Below are 6,493 nucleotides of genomic sequence, written 5' to 3' on the forward strand. Positions count from 1 at the left end.
TGATCGTTTTTCCATGTTCTACTCGTAGTTCTCCTTTCTATAAGAATATCGAGAATAGTTTGGAGTGTCATGATTTTCACAATTTTTGAGGGAAATTCAGATCAAAGGTGATTGGAAAGTTAGAATCCTATGCAATTCGGTGTTTGAGACTGAGTGCTTGAGAACTTTGTTGGAGCTGCTGTTCCCGTTTTGAAAGGAACAGTTCCCTGAAAAGACAAACATTCAGAGGCAAACCGCTCACTTACCCCTTTATATATCATACAAAAAGCCTCCGCTTTAACATGCGGGTAGCTCTTGATAAAGCAAGAAGGAAACCATGCGGAATATGAAGCTCCATGACGCTCCCAAGCCTGAGACCACCAAACAGAAGGAGCGTCACATCGGTACCTGGACCCAAGAGGTACCATCTTACTTCCTCTGTTTCATATTTTTTTCTCATTTTCAATTACTTAAGCCCCTTTCTGTATGTAATATGGAATAATCTCAAATTCAGGAGGATGATATTCTTCGGGAGCAGATTAGCCTCCATGGAACTGAAAAGTAAGAGTTTTCCTTCATCTCTACTCTGTATCTCTACTTGTTGGTTTAAGAACAATACTCTGTTTTATGGATGGTTCGAGCTCAAATCTTTGGTGGTCACATTCTTGAGTGCAGCTGGACGATTATTGCAGCTAAATTCAAGCATAAAACAACCAGACAATGCAGAAGAAGGTCGTTCATTCATAAGAGATATTTCATTTACAGTCTAGAACTCTTATCAGAGACCGTAGGGTAGACAGAGAGTGCAGGGGTTTCAAGAATTACTCCAAAAAAAGACGTAAAGACATGCGCAAAGGGAGAGAGAGAGAGACAGAGAGAGAGAGATACCTGTAAGCTGCAATTACAAAAGGCCTCTTTACACACAGGTCCACCGTTAGAGAAAGAAATTACCACCAAGCGATTGAGGTCCCTCGGCAAGAAAGACACAGAAAGAGAGCTAAGAGATGAGAAATAGAGAGAGATCGGCCAAGAGAGAATTGGGGTACTAGAGGAGAGGAGAGGAGAATAGGAGACAAGAGGAAGAAACTAGCAATTTGAAATCTGCAACGGTCTTATCGCACTGTGAGAGAGAGAACAGAGAAGGTCGGTGAAAATGGGCGGGAGCGGGGAATAAGATATCGTTTAAATTATGCGCGTTGGTTTTCCTTTCCTTATTTACTCTCTTTGTCTATTTACGATAATACCCCTTTATGATTTGTACATTATTGAATTATTGACTAAGTATCAAACTTTTAAAAAATAATTATCATAAGGGATTTATTGAATGTACTATTTATCATAAATTTAGAAATACAAATTGAAACTAGGCCATATAATTTTATTTTTTTTGTTATTTTGAATTTTTATCATACTAAATTTGAGTTATATTATATTAAAAATCATTAACTTATGATATATATATATATATATATATATATATATATATATATATATATATATATGAGCATCCTGGTTATCCTACTGGTATCAGAGCCAAGTCTTATTTCGCTGACGATTGATTATTAGTCTTATTCCTCTTTTTTCGTCCTCTTTTTACCGTCCTCTGGGAGTTGCATTGGGAGTTTTAGATGCTTTCTAGAGCCGTGTAGGGCAGATGAGTGTGTTTGCCTTTTCTTTGTTTCGTTGGAAAGTGATTGTAATAGTTCCATCATGGCTTTGGCTTATGGACTCGACTTTAGAATGAGGTTCAATGGGTGGTTCAGGACATGGACACTGAAGACACCATTTGGGTGGGAATTTGACATCTTTCCAACTGATGGTTTTTTGTGAGATGGTTCGAGAATGAACGAAGTCAATTTCTATAAAAGTAGTCTGGCCTTTATATATTATATAACTAAAGAAAACCCAACAATCCATTCCTGAACAAGAGATAGAAGAACCACAAACAAATAAAGAAACAGAATTCATTGATATTATCAACAAAGTTTCATGTCAACAGTGGTATGTAAATATAACACGTGTAATATCTTCTTCCCACAAAATTTCTTCCAAACTATGAAAATTAGTGGCTTAGTACTCTCTCAGAAGAAAATGGAATTATTTCAAACAAAAATCCGCTTTCTAGGACACTATATCTACCAGGGCAGGATTATCCCAATTGAAAGATCAATTGCTTTCACAGATAAATTCCCGGATCAAATTCTTGACAAAAAAATATTGTGTAGGGACTAATCCTTCTTGTATAAAGTTTAATTGGGCTCCTGAATCTATTAATGCCATAGTGTTTATTTTGTAGGAAGAAAATATTACAAGTGTTATATTTACATACCACTGTTGACATGAAACTTTGTTGATAATATCAATGAATTCTGTTTCTTTATTTGTTTATGGTTCTTCTATCTCTTGTTCAGGAATGGATTGTTGGGTTTTCTTTAGTTTTGCTATATCGGCTTTAATATTTTTAATTTCAGTTTTAAGATCATTGGTGGTTGCTTCAAGGTTTGTGATCCGAGTATGATCTGAAATTTGTGGAGTAACGGGAGTTTTTCCAAATCGTTTATAAATTTGTTTGATATCATAAGAAGTGGCCTTAGTTTGTGTGTTAGTTGTTGATAATTGCTGCATTACTTCTTGGGCATGCTGAAGATATAATTTTTTAGTATTCTTATCTTTAATTTGATCAAAAAAATTAAGAAATTCTTCTAGTTTGTCAAAATTCTTCATTCCTAGATTTGTGTATATCATGTTAATGGATTTGGATTCTTCAGATTCATTACAATTGTTACAAAATATTCCTTGACTACAGGTGCAAGGGGAGATTTGTTCTTCATTGTCTGATTCTACCTGATTAATTTCATTGTCTTCAGACTCAGTTTCTCTCTCTCTCTCTCTCTCTCTCTCTCTCTCTCTCTCTCTCTCTCTCTCTCTCTCTCTCTCTCTCTCTCTCTCTCTCTATATATATATATATATATATATATATATATTGTTAAAAATTGATTTATATGAATACCATGTAATAGTGCATTAATATTTTTTTTGGTATTCCTCAAAAGTACGATTATTAACTCTTTATATATATATATATATTGTTAAAATTGATTTATATGAATACATGTAATAGTGCATTAATGATTATTAGTACTTAACTCGATTATTAGTTCTCCCTTTCTTTCTTTCTTTCTTTTGTCGTTTTATTTTACTTGCCTTAACTTTTTTCTTTTCAAAAAAAATCAATATCACTCTTACAGAATGGGTACAATTTGTTTCACTTGCCTCTTTTGTGTTTGAGTGCCATCTCTTTGTTTTTTTTTTTTGTTTTTTTTTTTAATTTTTTTTTGGGCGTGCCATCTCTAAGGTGACCTTGAGCACAAGTATGCTAGAAAAAGGGCTTCGAGACATGATAGCTTTAGCTATCGCATGATAGTTCTATTGGTGCTCAAATTCAGTGGACATATATATTTTTGGGAAAAGTTCTTTGCCCAAGAGTGTGGCCTACACCAACGCTCCCCAATATCTATCTCTCTCCTCCCTATAAAAATGACATCTCCGCCACCTATTGGAGGAGTAGAGAGAAAGACCTAGGGAGTGTTAGCGTAGGCCATGCTCCTGGACAAATAACTTCATCCATATATATATATATATATATATATGTCAAACCTTCAATGTGAACTCAGCACTTGGGAGATCATCTCCCCCTTCATCCTTGCCTTCAATCTTCCTTTGGGTGCTTCAAACAAGCCTCAAGTCACTTGATGGCAACAATTTCCCTTCAATCCTTCATGTTCTCCTTTCTCTTCCTTTCTCTTCTTCTCTTTTCTTGAATGTAAAACACTAAAATTAGCTTCTGAACACTTAGTCTATTTGTCTACTTAATAATGGCATTCTTGTAAATACTATCAAGTATCCATTAGACTTCCAAATAAACTAATAAAGATTCTCTTTCTTCTCCTCCTATAGACTAATATGATTTAAACGCCAGTTCACCAACTCTTCATTTTCCAAATATACCATTAACCTCATCTCCTAGTAACACCTCAAGCTATGAAGTCACTTAAATCAAACCATAAGTTGAACCCATGAACCAAACCATTGAACCAAACCTTAAATAAACCCAATCACATTAATCCTTCTATAAACCATAGACTTAGATCAAACCATATAAATCCTAAAACAACTCAAATAACATAGGGTATGATACATAAAGTAACAACAAACATAAGTAATATAATATTATTAAAAATTAATAAATCTATGAAATACATTAAAACCATAAATAATCTCCTTAAATCAAGTAAAATACTTACAAAAACAAACTACATCGAAACTCCTCGAAAATCCCTTCCAATGCCCAGCACAACTCTGCTAACACAATGAATAAAATAATATAAATAAAATATACGAAAAGCGAGGCATCATACTAAGTTTCTCCCCACCGCCCGCTGAATGGACATCCACCATCCGAAGGTTCACAAAGCCCTCCTAGGTTAGTATGTTCCTCAAAATACCCTTCTATACCCTTACATGAATCTAAACCCGACTCGGTGACTGGCTTCCCATTCACCATGGCTGAAGGGAAACTCAGTCCAAAAATATATATATATCCATTGGATTTGAGCAATAATAGAACTATCTTTCCTTTACATGTAAGAAATATATGTCTACGCTAACACCGAGAGGATCAAAGGTCGAGAATGATTCAATCAGTTGACAAGGATGGAAAGCGACTTGGCAGATCTTTGTAAGGGATTGGAGGGATGAAACTTGTATAAATAGAGGCCATTGAGCCCCATGTAAGGGAGATTCATCAATCAATTGAGAAATCAAGAAAGCTTCAAGAGAGTTCTTTGTTTCCATTATTAGTTCTAGTGTTGCAGAGACGGAAACCTCATAGTTGAATAGTATCTTTCTTTGTGCAACATTTTTGGCACCGTCTGTGGGAACGAAAAGTGAGAAACCTGTTGAGATCCCACGATGACCAACACTCGTAACCAGTCGAAGATCTCAAAGGCCACTACTGCTACCGCCGCGGCCGTCGCTAGTGCCGTTGCTCAAGAAGGGGCACCGGAGGGACCTTCTAGCCATCACGCCGGATGGGATGATGTAATCATAGAAGAGGACGATTCCCAAAAGGAAGATTCTCAATCAAGACTCCCTGGAGATCCACCGTGGTAAGTAACAGTGGAATAGTTCGAAGCAATGCAAACTCGGTGGCAGGACCAGATGAACCAGATGATGGAAATGCAGCGTAACATCTTACAGAGAATTCCAACGCAGCCTTCGCACCCGTCTCAGGTGAAGGAGAGAACCCATTCCCTAGAGCACAATGAGAATAACAGTGATGCAAACGATGTTCAGGGAAAGGATAAATCTTCTTTTCTAGCTGCTGGAAAGGGTTACTTCGTCCTCGGTGATGAAATCCATCATGGAATCTAAGTCAAAATCCACTGCAACAAAGTAATAAATCAAGGTTAGTATAATGAAAGAAGGTAAAAACACTTATAAAGTACACTCACAGTCTCACCTTTTCCAAGTAAGACATGTCTAAGGCATCAATGTCAGCAAGTTCCACAAGACTTTTATAAACTATTATCAACTGGAGGGTTTTTAGATCCTCGTCGTCAAGGTATGGAATCTTTTTCTGTGCAGAAGTGTTGGGCGAACATCACTTACTGGAAAATTTGTATCCGGAACATGAAGCCCAAAAGAACCTCTATTTCCAAGCATGGATGGAGGAAGGAATTTTACTCATGATCGGGATGTTGGGTTCATGCTGACAGAAATAATACCATCCAGGGTGAGAGCTGAGCGAATTAAGCAGAAAACACCTGATGAACAGTGCAGGGGAAGGATGTTGGTGTAACCGGGTACATCTGAGGACAAAGGCCCCAATGCACCTCCAGGAATTTGGAAGTAATTGGCTGGGGGCTACACCGTAGTGTCTAAGAAGGCATGGAATGAACTGAGGAACGGGGAGACAGAAATCGACCTCGAAGGCGTTAGAAATAAGGCTGACTTCACTGGGATGCTCGGTATTCAACCTATCTTCAGGGCTAGCAGTCCTGAGATCAATGGATTTCGGAATCAAGTAGATTTCTAGAAACTCCATGACATCGAACACACCTAAAATCGAAGGGATATCATCTACACTCTTTCCTATGGTGGGATCGATTTGGGGTTGGTGAATGTGATGGACCTTCCCGTGTGAGGGGGCAGATGACTTCTTCGGAGGGGTACCGGAAGAGGTGTCGGAGGAAGCATCAGATCGAGTGCAGTGTACCGCAGCAGAACCCCTAGAAGGGACCATGGCAACACCCTTAGTCACTGAAACATGGTACAATCGGTCAGATTCCTCAAATAAAGAGGTAGTGTCCCTCACAGTTTTTGAACTGGGGGCATTCCTAGAACTCGACATTCCTTGGCAAAAGAAATGGAATCAAAGGCAGAAAGGAGAAGAGAAGAACTTACTCGATCTAAGAGGAATGTAGTTGAAGAAAGAGCGCTACGCAAAAGACTT

General features: G+C 37.6%; 1 long non-coding RNA gene across 1 annotated transcript; it reads left to right on the plus strand.

The window, feature by feature from the left end:
- Positions 1–305: 305 nt before the first annotated feature.
- LOC122663627 lies at positions 306–719 on the plus strand. The gene is made up of 3 exons (XR_006333202.1): positions 306–400; positions 494–540; positions 655–719. It is a non-coding gene; the product is annotated as an uncharacterized LOC122663627 (long non-coding RNA).
- Positions 720–6,493: the final 5,774 nt, after the last annotated feature.

The sequence above is a fragment of the Telopea speciosissima genome, chromosome 6, assembly GCF_018873765.1.
Source record: "Telopea speciosissima isolate NSW1024214 ecotype Mountain lineage chromosome 6, Tspe_v1, whole genome shotgun sequence".
In the NCBI taxonomy this organism is placed as follows: domain Eukaryota; kingdom Viridiplantae; phylum Streptophyta; class Magnoliopsida; order Proteales; family Proteaceae; genus Telopea; species Telopea speciosissima.